We start from the raw sequence: 14,417 nt of genomic DNA, 5'->3' as shown, positions 1-14,417 counted from the left end.
TTGCTCACCAAAAGGTCGATAGTTTGAATCCACCAGCCACTCCTTGCAAACCCTATGGGCAGGTCTACTCTGTCTTATAGGGTTGCTATGAGTCGGAATCAACTAGACGGCAACAGGTTTGGGCTTTGGTAATGACTCTTTCCAGTAGTAAAGAAGGTAATGATAGTCTATGGCATGATATGGCACTAGAGATATGCAAAATTTCACCATTGGATACGCTTAATCAAATACTTATAAAACAGAAGGTTTAGAGTGACCATTTATTTGATACCTTAGAACATTTTTGTTAAACTGACGTGTAATGACATTCACTGGTTGCTCCTAATTTTGCTCAACAAAATAGGGAAAAAAAAGGATGAACTCAGGACTGTAAATTCCCAGCCCAAGCACCACATAAATGACGTTAAAGTTGCTGTGTGCCCTGAAATAAAATGGTAGTCACAGAGCTGAGATTGCTGAAAACCAAATCCAGAGTCTCATCCTACTAGTGGCTCAATTACAATGGAAATTAAACTCCCAACCTTGCATGGAGTCTGATATTGAAGTGAGGCATTGACTTGGAAGTGATGAGATCCTGAAAATTGAAATGTGAACATATGACCAAATCCTGAGAACACTGAACCCCTCAATTTTGCTGAGTCTTCTCAGCCCGTAGAAATAACTTTCACCCCATCTAGGAAAGTTAACCCTGTTTAACCTATAGTGACCTTCCCTGAGGTAGTTGCTTTGGAAGATACTACTGCTTCTCCTCAGGAACTACTCCACCACCACTTTTTGCTTCTAGATCTATAACTAGACTCACGTACCGGTGGGCCCTGAAAGGTGAGGTACAAAGTGTAACCCATGGGGAGGTACACTACACACCAAAAGAACTACATGACTTTTATAATTATATGGACATAAATCCAGGGACAATGTGTGTAAGTAGCTATTAAGTGTGTGGGATAAAGTACGATTAGGCTGAATTTATTGATATGGCCTGCTAAGCAAAGATTCAGGATTCAATGTTGTAGCTCAAGGAGTTAAAAAAGAGCTCTAACAGTTTGTTAGCCTGATTGGCTGATACATGGATCAAATGGTGGCCTAAATGGCATTGAAGTGCCAAAACTGCCTTGGTATATTGCAGAAGAAGTTATCCAAAGGCATAGGGAGGCTGGAATATTAGAGTGGATTTATCATGTAAGACCTGCTCACCCATCCTGCAAGAGTCCAGAGGACACACCTTTCACCACGACTATGAAGAATAAATTTGTAAGGGAAGATGCAGCATCCTTGAAGAGCTCTGTGGTTGCTGTTTACATCAGGTATTATAGTGGGAACTGCTGTCACTGAATTGGGAAATCAAACTGAAATGGGAGTGATTGGATCTCAGGGTGGCAGAGACTAAGTGGCATCACCTAATCACCACCGACAAAGTAAGCATGATTATCTTAATGGACTTCAGAGTCAAAGCAGTGTTCAGAATAATCTGACTGACAGAGACTTATGGCATTGACTTAAGTGATCATGGTGTCCCTAGAAATGAAAGAGTTGAAAAGTGTCTTAGTTATCTACTGCTGCTGTAACAGAAATATCACAAGTGGATGGTTTTAATGAACAGAAATTTATTCTCTCACAGTCTTGGAGGCTAGAAGTCCTAATTCAGGGTGAAAGCTCCAGGGGAAGGTTTTCTGTCTCTGTGGGCTCTAGGGGAAGGTCCTTGTCATCAGTCATCCCTGGTCCAGGAGCTTCTCAGTGCAGGAACACCAGGTCCAAAGGACTTGCTATGCTCCCGGTGATTCTTTCTTGGTGGTATGAGGTATCCCTGTCCCTCCTCTCACTTCTCTCTTTTATATCTCAAAAGAGATTGACCTAAAACACAACCTAATCTTGTAGGTTGAGTCCTGCCTCATTAACATAACTGCCTCTAATTCTGCCTCATTAACATTATAGAGGCTGGATTTACAGCACATAGGAAAATCGCATCAGATGACAAAATAGTGGACAATCACACAGTGCTGGGAATCATGGCCTAGCCAAGTTGATACACATTTTGGGGGACACAATTCAATCCCTAGCAAAAAGTCTACTAAATTCTTACTTCATCTGTATAATTAGAAGAGTTCAGGGATGCAGCCCCCAAATGAATTCCCAGGCTTGAGTCAGCTGGCAGATCCACAACTCCTTGAATAAAGGGGAGGTTGGGGCCTCTTGACGAAGGAATTTACTACACTATCAAAAATGTATACTGTTAATCATCTTCTATCCTTCCCTAAAAGGATCTATGGTCTTTTAGCAGGGTGACTGTGTACTGGGGAAAAGGAAATAACAAGTTTGGGGGGGATTACTGAACACTACCTCTGAACTGGCACAAATCCCAGGAGACCCAGAACACCACTGTGATCCATTAGTAAAGTATTATGGACATCACATGATCAATGGAGTTTTATCTCAAGTCCTTCTCAGAGTGGGTCCAGTGGGTCCCTGATCCATTCTGATTATTTTCCCAGTTCCAAAATGAATAACTGGAATAGATGCACTCAGCAACTGGCAGAATCCCCATATTGTTTCCCTGACCTGTGGAATCAGAGCTATTATGATAGGAAAGCCTCAGTGGAAGCCACTAGAGTTACTTCTACCTAGAAAAAATAATAATTCAAAAGTAATACGACATCTTTGGAGGTATTGCAGATTAGCATCACCATGAAAGACGTGAAGGATGTAGGGGTAGTGATTCTCACCATATCCCCTCTCAACTAGTCTATATGGCTTGTGCAGAAAACAGACACATCTTGATAGATGACAGTGAATTATTATAAACTTATCCAATTATAGCTGCTATTCCAGATGTGATTTAATTTCTTGAGCAACTTAACACACCTAGTGGTACCTTGTATGCAGTTATTGATCTGACAAATGATTTTTTCTCTATACCTGTTAGTAAAGACCAACAGAAGCAGTTTTCTTTCAGATGGCAAGGTCAGCTATATAACTTTATTGCCCTATCTCAGGAGTATATCAATTCTCCAGTCCTGTGTTATAATTTAGTGCACAGGGAATTTGATCACCTTTCCCTTTTTCAGGACACCGTGTAGGTCCATTACATTGATGGCGTCATGCTGATTGAACCTAGTGAACAAGAGGTAGCAACTAATCTAGACTTATTGATAAGGCATTTGTATGTCAGAGGGTGGGAAATAAATCCAACAAAAATTCAAGCACTTTCCCTCAGTGAAATTTCTAGGGATCCAGTGGTATGGAATATGCTTAGTATTCCTTCTAAAGTGAAGGATACTTTGTTACATCTGACCCCTCTTACGAATAAAAAGGAGACAATGTCTAATGGGCCTCTTTGGATTTTGGTGGCAGCATTTAGGTGTGCTACTGTGGCTAGTTTTCCCACAAAGCTGCTAGTTTTGTGTGGGGCCCAGAACAAGAGAAGTCTTTGCAACAGGTCCAGGCTGCCATGCAAGGTGCCCTTTTACTTGGGCCATATGATCTAGTACATCCAATGGTGCTTGAAGCATCAGTAGCAGATAGAGATGCTCTTTGGTGCTTTTGGCAGGTCCCTATGGGTGAATCACACTGTAAACCCTTAGGATCTTGGAGCACAGCCCAGCCATCCTTTGCAGATAACTATTGTCCTGTTGGGAATCAGCGTTTGGCTTGCTAGTGGGCCTGAGCAGAGACTGAACACTTAACAACCAACTACCAAGGCACTGTGGGACCTGAGCTGCACATCAAGAACTGAGGGTGGTCTGACCCACCAAGCCATAAAATTGGACATGGAAAATACACTCCATCATCAAATGGAAGTATTATACAGAAGTGGGCTTAAGTAAGCCCTGAAGATACAAGTAAGTTCCATGAAGAAGCGGCCCGAGTACCCATGGTCCCCACTTCTGTCACATTACTTTCTCTCTAGGGGAGTTACACATGATTGTTAACTAATGAGGAGAAAACTCTGCCTGGTTTACGGATGGTTTGGTGTGATATGTAGGCACTACCTGAAAGTGGACAGCTGCAGCATTACAGTCCTTTCCTGGGATATCCCTGAAGGACCGCGGTGAAAGGAAATCTCCCCAGGGGCCATAACTTCAAGTGGGATATTTAGCTGTTAATTTTACTTGAAAGGCAAATTGGCTCAATGTGTGATTTTATATCCATTGATGGGCTGTGGCCAATGGTTTGGCTGGGTTGTCGGGGATTTTGAAAGGAATATGATTGGAAAATTGGTGAAAAAGAGGTTTGGGGAAGAGGTATGTGGATAGATCTCTCAAACAGGGCAAAAAAATATGAATATATTTATGACCCATGTGAATGTTCCCCAAAGGGTGACCTCAGAAGAGGAATGTCTTAATCAAGTGAATAAGATGACCCACTCTATGGATACTAGTCAACTTCTTTCCTCTACCAGTTCTATCATTGCCTGATGGGCTTATGAACAAAGTGGCCATGGTGGCAGGTATAGATGTTATACATGGCTCGGCAAAATGGACTTCCACTCATCAATGCCAACCTGGTTGCAGTCACTTCTGATACGCAATATGCCAGCAGAGATATCCACCATGAGTCTCCAATATGACACCTATATCTTATTGATTCTGTTTCTCTGGAGAACACTGACTAACACATATGCCTAAAAATGAAGTATATTCTTTATTTTTGCATATTGAATATTCAAAATGTTTTAATTATTTAAATCATAATTCAATTTTTAGACATAAGAAATTATTTTGATAATCATGTTTATTTTTACCATCCCCACAGTAAGGCCTCACTACTTTAAGGGGGGTAAGAATATTGCAGAAAGTTAGATGAACTCTCTGTAAGCAATTAACTCTTTGCCTTCTAATTTTGTTACCCACTAGTGTGTCAGGAACCAAACTCTCAGAAATAAATGGCAGCATGGGAGATCTGGGCAACAGGGGGTTCCTGAAACTGGGGAAGAGCTTGACTGTGACAATAGAATCAGGTACAAAAGAAAATGGAAATAAATATTATGAATACAAAATTAGCATTTTTTTTTTACCCTCTAATGCTAGTCTGGAGTGACTGGGTGGTACAAACAGCTAAGGGCTTAACTACTTAGCTGAAAGGCTGGCAGTTCAAACCCACCAGAGGCACCTCGCAAGACAGGCCTGGCAATCTGCCTCCAAAAGTTCATAGTCTTGAAAATCCTATGGAGCAATTCTACTCTGCACACATAGGGTCACCATGAATTGGAATCTACCCAATGACAGCTAACAATGACAATAACAAAAGAAAATATCAAAGCTTAAAGAAGGGAAAGATTGAAAAAATCCCGTTTATTCCTCTCCTTTCATCCTTTTTTTTCCCTTTATCTTTATTTTCCTTGTCTTTGTGTCTTATATTCACAATACTCACTTTGTTCCTAAAAGGCATTGTGATGTATATACCCTAAAGTGACACACAATAAGTCACAACCCTATAAAATTTTCCTCCCCTTCAGTGGGAATACCTATGGATTGCTTCTAACCAATAGAATATAGCAAAGCTGAAGGTATTTGCAGATGTAATTAAAGCCCCCAGTGAGTTAGCTTTGATTTAATCACAAAGAGATTATCCTGGGTGTGGCTGTCCTAATCAGGTGACCCCTTTAAAAGAGGATCCAGTCCTTCCCGGCAGTTAGATACTTGGCCCAGCAAGTTGCTGGCTTAAAAGAAATAAGTAAGTCTCTGTCGCTGGCTTAAAAGAAATAAGCTGCCATGAGTTCTTCAGCTGTGAGGGAGTGAATTCTGCCAACAGCCTGAGGGAGTTTGGAAGCAGAAACTTCCCTAGCCGAGCCTCCAGACAAACCTGCAACCCAGTCAAATTTTGATTTCAACCAAATCACATTTTGAGCAGAGAACTCAGCTTAGTCATGCCCAAACTTCTGAGCTATAGAAAGTATGTGAAAATAAATGAGTGTTGTTTTAAACCATTAAGCGTGGGGTATTACTGTGCAGCATAGAAAGCCAGTGCAATGACAAATTAGTTTTATATATATATATACATATATATATATCTTTGAAGTAACATTTTGAAAGCTATGATAATATTTTTATTCCACAAATATTATAAAGGCATTCTGTATACATTCAACACTTTTAATCATTACAACAACTCTGTAGCTATATGTATTGCTATTTTTTACTGTTTACTGTCTTCTTACTTAAGAAAAATTGGCAATGACTGAGTTCAAAACTGTAGCTCCAGCAATCGTGGTTGATCCAGGTCTGTCTGATGTTAAAGCCCATCCCTTCTCTATTGCCCTGCACTGATTTTCCTTCAATGATTGCATACAGAATACATTGCTGATGTACCTGTAGATAGAGTTAATTACATAGTTAAAGAAAATCTGTCTTAAAAATGCTTTTATTGTTGTGGTTTCTACGTTTTGAAAGGAAAGTTCTAATGTATTTAGACCTAAAGAGAAAATAAACTCATAATAGCAAAATATTACTGATTTAAATGTTTTGGGGACAGAATAAGACAAATAATGTTGCAGGTCTAGTTTATCAGGCAAGAATGTTTGCCTTCGAGCTGGCAGTGTGCCTTTCCCTTCAGAAAGCCTGAATCGCTAAGAATAGTGCAGAACTGGGGCACTGCTTAGAATACAGTGCAGGAGAAATATTCCGTTAGTTATCCCAGGCGAAATCGCTATTTCTAATGATAAGAAGAGATCAGTTGAGATGACCCGAATAAGTTTTCTGAAAAAAAGTCTATGCTTTAACTGTGCTACTGTGATTAATGGTTCCTGCTTTATCCCAGCATAGCTCTCTCCTTAAAGAGATGAGAGAGGCAAGTTAGAATTATGTAACGCAAAAAACTGAATGCTGTTTGTTTTTCATCAGTTTTTAGAGCTGGCAAATCACTATTCAAGTCACAACTCTGAAAAAAAAACAGAATATTGTGTATGTTATGACAGAGTAATATATCCTGAACACATTCTGATTCATCCTATGGAAATCATCACAGAAGAAAAAGAACAGGATTGAGGTAGAGGCACTGTTCCTAATAGAATACAAGGAAATAAATACATAGGTTTGGTCTTGGTTTTCTTTAGTCAAAATGTTCCAGGGTAAATCCAGGTTGTATTTATATTAGCTGCTTATCCTACCCTTTAAAGAATTTGTTATTATTATTAGCTGCCGTTGAGTCGGCCCCTGACTCGTGGTGACTCCATGCACAATGGAAAGAAACGCCACCAGGTCCTGCACCATTCCAGTGATGGACTGTGTGTTATTGGCTGATTTTTCTGAAGTAGAACACCGGGCCTTTCCTCAAAGTTCATTTTAGTCTGGAAATTCCACTGAAACTTGTTCAGTATCATAGCAACATGCAATGTTGCTCCACTGACAGACATGGTAGCTGCATATGAGAATCAAACCAGGGTCTCCTACACGGAAAGTGAAAATTCTACCACAGAATCACCCAATTTAGTGAGTTTCAAATAAGATAGTGCACAGTAAAACATTTTAAATAGTATAAAACGTTATATAAATTCAAGGAATTATTATTATCAAATCGGACCTTCAACTGCCTATTTTCTTTCCCCAAGTAGATTCTGAATTATAAAGATCATTTATTTCATTTAACTGGGATTATAACTATAGGTTCTTGCTGTTGCTAGCTCTTTATTCTATGGATAAAGGGCCCTCTGGAAAATCCAATTTCATTAAAATCTTAAAATTCATAAAAGTATCATTTACTCTATCATAAAATTGCTTGGGTGGTAATTAAGTATAAGTAGTTGCCATTTCCACTTAGAAATCATTGAACACTAAAGTCCTGAAAATTTTATGTTCTGAAAATGTAATAAAAAGTGACCAGTGCTGTTAAAGGTTGGGACTCACGAGGGACTAAATAAATGAAACTAGTAATGCCCCGAAAATGGGCGACATAATGAGCTATGATGAGAGGGCATTAGCAGTAGCAGGTGATAAAAAGTTACAAGTATAGCAGCCTATTTGCTTTTGCCATCATTCCCCGCACCGTCAGATCGCCTCAAATTTTCTATTTTTTTGTGTCCACATTACACTCTCAAATAGCTAAATAGTGAAATTACTGTCTCTCCATGGCTAAAATCAACAGGCATAAAACACAGAATTAATGATACTTCCAGGCAATAATCAAAGCACTTTTTTTTTTCCCCAAATAGAAATCACATCTCCTATGTCTTCCATATTGGCAGGACACAGCCCTGGATCATCCCACATCCCCATTCTACATTTGAATTTACTGGGGAAGATTTATGACCATTTTGACCTAGCCAAAGACAGGTTGTTCTTGACTAAATTCTTCTGTCTATTCATTCGCCTTTTGTAACCTTTCTGGTTTTTTCTCCTGTTGATTTCAGAACTGACTTCTCTCAGAAGAGATTTTTGCTTTTTCCCGAGCTCAACATTCTACCCTCCTTTTGATTAAGACAGAATGCCTTGATTACCACTTTACTGAGAGTAAGAGTATCAGGCAAGACGTAGTCAACAGCCACCATTTCTACCTTTAAATCTCTGTCTGTAGATTCATAAACTTCATTTGTCATGTCTCATATGAAATGTCCTAGTTGCTTTTCAAGCCTAACTTTCCTCTTTTGATCCCACCAATTCAGTTATCCATTTTCCGACAGCTTCAGCTTCGCCTTCTATCTCAACTCTTTTACTGATGTATAAAGTTAGGTTCATCTCTATTTAAAAAAAAAAAAAAAACCCTAGAGCTTCTAGTTTAAAATGGCATCTGAATAAGTTTTAGATTAAAAAAAAAAAGTGTTGCCATCGAGTCGATTCCTACTCATAGAGACTCTATGTGGCAGAGTAGAACTGCCCAAAAGAGTTTCGAAGGAGTGGCTGGTGGATTGGAACTGCTAATCTGTTTTGGTTAGCAGCCGAGCTCTTAACCACTAGGCCACCAAAGCTCTGAGTTCTAGATACATCTTTTTTTACAGAAAAATAGAAAATACAAAAACTAAATCTGATAGTCAACTGATTTCTCAAATATGGAAATATTTCCACTGAAAACATGATATATGAAGCTAAATCAAGCCAAAGCCTTGATGTCTGACATATGTTTCAACTCCTGAAAAAGAAAAAAAGTCTGCTTATATGAAAGAAGGTTGGGAGATGTTACATACCCCTTCCATTCTCTGCCACTATTTTAGAGGTCAAGAAAATATTAGAGATGGAAAAAGACCTGGTGACAGTTAATAAAGAAGGATTTTTACACGTGTGTGTGTGTTTATATTTTCTGGACATTTGTTCAAAATGTCAGAAAATGAGCAATAATTCTAAAAGCAAAGTTCCAGCCCTGTATGTAATGATTGTCTGCTGGACAATGGAATCAGGGCATGAACCTTCCTGATATTCGAAAATTTAAGCTGCCACAAAGACTTAAGTGCACATCAGACAGGGCTGAGAACAAAACACAGGCCAGAACTAACTTCCCAACACAACTCACTTATCATGCCTTTCCTCCACTGTTAACTCCTTTAATTCAGTATTTAATATGCTTTGTCCATTGACCTATTTAAGAACCGCCCATAAGACCCTTTGTCATGTCACTTGCCAAGTCTTAGTCCTCCCTTCTCCAAGCACACATGGTATTCTCTATTTTAGCTCTAAAAGTCAAACTAACAATATGTTAAGAATCTGTAGCACGTAACTTTGCAGATAATAGTCATTCAAAATATGTAAACTCCATCCATTTCTACTGGTTCCATTACTTGCTGACCTTAAGAAGGTGTTTATCTACTAGGTGACTTTTATAACTGATACTAACCTATGCCTCTAGAAAGGTATGTATCTTCCTAAAGCTTACTTAAAATGTTGCTTATGAATGGGTCAGTGTGACCCTCACTGTCTGTCTAGAATGGTTCATGCTTTCTATTCTGTCACAGCGGCAATTGTAATCGGGATGGCGAAGACAGTAACCAACTGCACAGCTCTTACAGAGAAGTGGGGCCAGGAGGGTCACTCTGAGGAGTTGACCCCGCTTCAGTCCCAGGAGTTTATTTTATAGTCAATACAGCAAGCAATAAAGCAATTAACAAAACAATGGGCTTTGGGTTTGGGCAAGGGAGAAGGAATTCAGGTAAACAAGCCAATCAGTAAAGGGAAAATAGGTTTGGGAAAACACATCATGACAAGTCTCAACATGTTGGGACAAGTCTCAACATGCTGTGCAGCATAAAGGCCTGTGGGGGCTGCAGTTGTCAATAGTGCAGCCGTGTTTAAATGGCATATATCCCCACACTATTCTTCATGCCATTACATATACTTTACATTAGTAAATGCAAGTAATGTAAAACTCTGACTCAACATTATAACCAAGTTATTGTCTTTCTTAACCCATAATCCATACATAGGGCCTCTAAGAGTTTGCATATTCAGTTGCTCAAAAATATTTGCAATCACCCAAGGTTTTCCTTCTATTTCCTTCATTAATTTAGTATATGTGCTTTCTCTTCAAGTTGCGTACTCTAATTTTCACCAGGCACCTACAACAGTTTCAGGAGACAGACACAGCAAAAAGGGTTACTTTTTCCTTCTATCTTTGCTTTGAAGTGTGAGGAAGCTTCCAGAAGATCCCCTGACTTCACCTAAGATCTTATTGGCCAAGATTAAATCACATAGCCATGGTTCAATCAGTCTCTAGCAAGGGGAATAGAAGCCCCTCATTTGCTTAAAATACAGGATTTTCATCTTAAGTCTCAGGATGAGGCTAACTTTGCAGGGTGAACACTGGAACAGAATTTGAGTGCAGTTAAGACAGAGAAGGGGTGAAAGGAAATGGATGCTCAGGTGGTGACTAGCAATGTCTCACTCTCCTTTCCATCGTCAAAATTAAAGTCCAACAAATCCATGTTGCTTTATAAAAAAAACTTTCTGACTGCAGATGGAGGTAAGTGTCCCCTGAAAATTATGAAAAAAAAAAATCTGTACTATGTGAAGTTTACTGCATTAATGTTATAACTTCTTATGTGTGAACTGTCGCTAAAAAGAGATGTTAAGCTGTTTAAGAAAGAATGTCTGGTCGTCCTTACTAATTCTCTTTCATAGTAGTACTCCACACAGGAAAATGGCACAACAGAAGAATTAATTGATGAACTGAAGAATTGTTACATTTACATTTATTCTATGCTTCTTTACTCCAATTTTACTTTTCCCATAATTTAGTGTGAAATTTCAAGGGGAGCTGAAATTTTTTCTAGAAACAAACATGAAACTGAATTGTAGAGGAGGAAGTAGATACTTGGCAATGCAATTATCAAAAAGGCACACTTTTCTCTAACAGAATAGTTTGTTTTCTGGGAATTTTTAAACGTGGGAATGCCAAAGGAAATCTACAACAGGAAACATTTACTTCACATAATAGATAGCTATACAGTGCATTATCAATCAATTAGCACAACTATATATTGCAAAATTTATCAAATCTTATTATTTAATAATTATAGAAACTGGCCATTCAATAAATTATAAAACACAATTAACAGTGCTCTATACAGCAACATTGTTCTATGATCTCTTCAGGAGAGGGGCCAAAGCATTTGCATGATCTCTGCATGTAGTCATCCCTTCAGTTGATCTTCCAAGGTCAGATTTTGCAAAGATGCATAGGTTTTTTCTTTTCCCCACTTCTTTCATAATTTAGGAAATAACAAAACTTTTCTCACTCACTTTTAGTTAGGAAATATATCCACCAAGGTAATGAAGAATAAATTAACTGACTAAATCAAAGGTAGAAGTCTTAAATTATAAATGTATTCTTAGGTAATGTATATGATCAAGCTGTGATTCAGTCTGAAATAAATTTTATATATATGTGTGTATATATATATATAGAGAGAGAGAGAGTCATACATAGCTTAACATCCCCAATACATTCTGTGAAATAGGACGTTTTGTAATTTAGACGTTGTGCAAACACTATATTAAACACAGGCAGTCCCTGAATTACGAATGAGTTCCATTCCTAAGTATGTCTTTAAGTCTAATTTGTACGTAAATTGGAACTGTTAGGTACGGTTCATATCTAATGTCAGTCAGTCAAATGTTTTGTTTAGTATATAGTATATAGTGTACCTTTCTATGAACAAAAACATTAAAGAAACACTTCCAGATACACTAAAACATTTTTAACATAAAAATCCAGTAATAATAATAATAATGCTTTGATGCGTGTTGTGAAGTAGCGCCCTTTTGTTATTATAAACCATTGTATGTACCTCAAATTTTTAATAAAATAGGCTGTACAGGGGTTGGGACTACAGACGTATATGTGGTCAGACATTATGCAGCACATGACTGGATATATACACGTATACACATACATACATAAACACACACCACATAGTAAAACCCATTGCCATTGAGTTGATTCTGACTCATAGTGACCCTGTAGGACAGAGTAGAACTGCCCCATACGGTTTCCAAGGAGCAGCTGGTGTATTTGAACCACTGATCTTTTGATTAGCAGCCAAGCTCTTAACCACTGTGCCACCTGGGCTCCACTAACAAAGTAATGCATGTTTTTTAAACTGGAAGGTTTGGAATATTTTGTGAACTAAGAGGACTTAGAGGGCCAAGATAAGAATGGTTAATTTTACAGATCTGCATGTGGCAGTGGGGAAGGGAATGAATAAATAGCTGATGTATAAGGCAAGCATTGTGTGAAATAGAAAAATAATATTCAAAGCCAAGTGATCCCTAAAACAGTGACTCCCAAATATTTTTAGGAATTACCTCCTATTTCAAATAAAAACCTAAACTTATGCCCCATACACAAACAAAAAAGATTAAAAGAGAAATATTAAGCTTAATGTTAAGCTATGGTCCTAGAATTTGTATACTTATCAGCCCTTTTCTTTCTGCCATTCATGAATGTAGATCCTGAAGAATTTCCAAACATCCCTTAACACACGGAAGAGCAGAGTTTGAAAAGTATGTGAAGTTCAGCAAAACAGGAAAACTCCTGAGATAAAATTAAAACTTAATGATAAAAAATAATAAAGACAATTTTGGGAGAAGTATAAATCAGAAAAGATTACTAGAATTTGAAGGAAGAAAGTATTGTCAGTAGCAACGAAATGCAAACTCAATAAGCATTTCTTATATAAATATAAATAAAACCTCTGATATCGAAACAAATATCTTAACAATTATCTTAAACATAAATAAATTTGAGAGAAGGTAACATGTGAAAAGAAACAGTCTGGGAGTATTAATCATAATGTAATCTTTCCTACATATAATCCAAAGCCCCCTAGAATGTTTTCATTAAGTCTGAAGAGCTAATATTATTAAAGTCTGAAGAGGAACTTAGAACGCTGAATTCCCCAAGTAAGAGAGACTAAATGACAGTTACGACAAAAAAGACAAAATGACTTTCACATCATGCTCGCGGAAGACAACGTGATTAAAGGTTACATATGGATTACAGTTGCTATGAGTCAGAATCAACTTGACTTCAATGGTTTTTTTTGTTTTTTGGTTTTTTTGGGGGGTTATACCTCAACATAAAACAAAAATCCTCACAACTGATAAGCAACATCATGATAAACGAAGAAAATTTTGAAGTTCTCAAGGATTTCATTTTACTTGGATTCACAATGAACGCCCACAGAAGCAGCAGTCAAGAATCAAACAACCTATTGAATTGTGTAAATTTGCTACTTTTTTAAAATACCTCTTTCAATTGTTAAAAAGCAAAGGTGTCACTTTGAGGGCTAAGTTGTGCCTGATCCACATCATGTTATTTTCATTCGCCTCACATGCATGTGAAAATGGACAATGAATAAGGAGGTGAAGAATATTAAATATATCATTGACTGCCAGAACAAAAAAACCAATCTTGAAGAAGTACAGCCAGAATTCTCCCTAGAAGCAAGAATGTTAAGACTTTTCTCAAGTACTTTGAACATGTTATCAGGAGGGACCAGTTCTTGGAGAAGGACATTATGTTTGGTAAGATAGAGCGTCAGTAAAATAGAGGAAGACTCAATCAGATGAATTAACACAGTGGCTGCAACAATGGGCTCAAACATAGCAGCGATTATGAGGATGGTGCAGGACCAGGTAGTGTTTCTTCTGTTGTACACAGGGTCACTATGAGTTGGAACGAACTGGATGGCACCTGTCTTAGTCATCTAGTGCTGCTATAACAGAAATACCACAAGTGGATGGCTTTAACAAAGAAAAGTTTATTTCCTCACAGTAAAGTAGGCTAGAAGTCCAAATTCAGCGCGTCAGCTCCAGGGGAAGGCTTTCTCTCTCTGTCGGCCTTCTTCTCATCAGTGATCCCCTGGACTAGGAGCTTCTCCTTGCAGGGACCCCAGGTCCAAAGGATGTGCTCTGCTCCTGGCACTGCTTTATTGGTGGTATGAGGTCCACCTGTCTCTCTGCTCACTTCTCTCTTTTATATCTCAAGAGATTGCCTCA

The sequence above is a fragment of the Trichechus manatus genome, unplaced genomic scaffold (assembly GCF_000243295.1).
Source record: "Trichechus manatus latirostris isolate Lorelei unplaced genomic scaffold, TriManLat1.0 scaffold00013, whole genome shotgun sequence".
Classification (NCBI taxonomy): Eukaryota; Metazoa; Chordata; class Mammalia; order Sirenia; family Trichechidae; genus Trichechus; species Trichechus manatus.
This window is presented reverse-complemented; position numbering follows the sequence as displayed.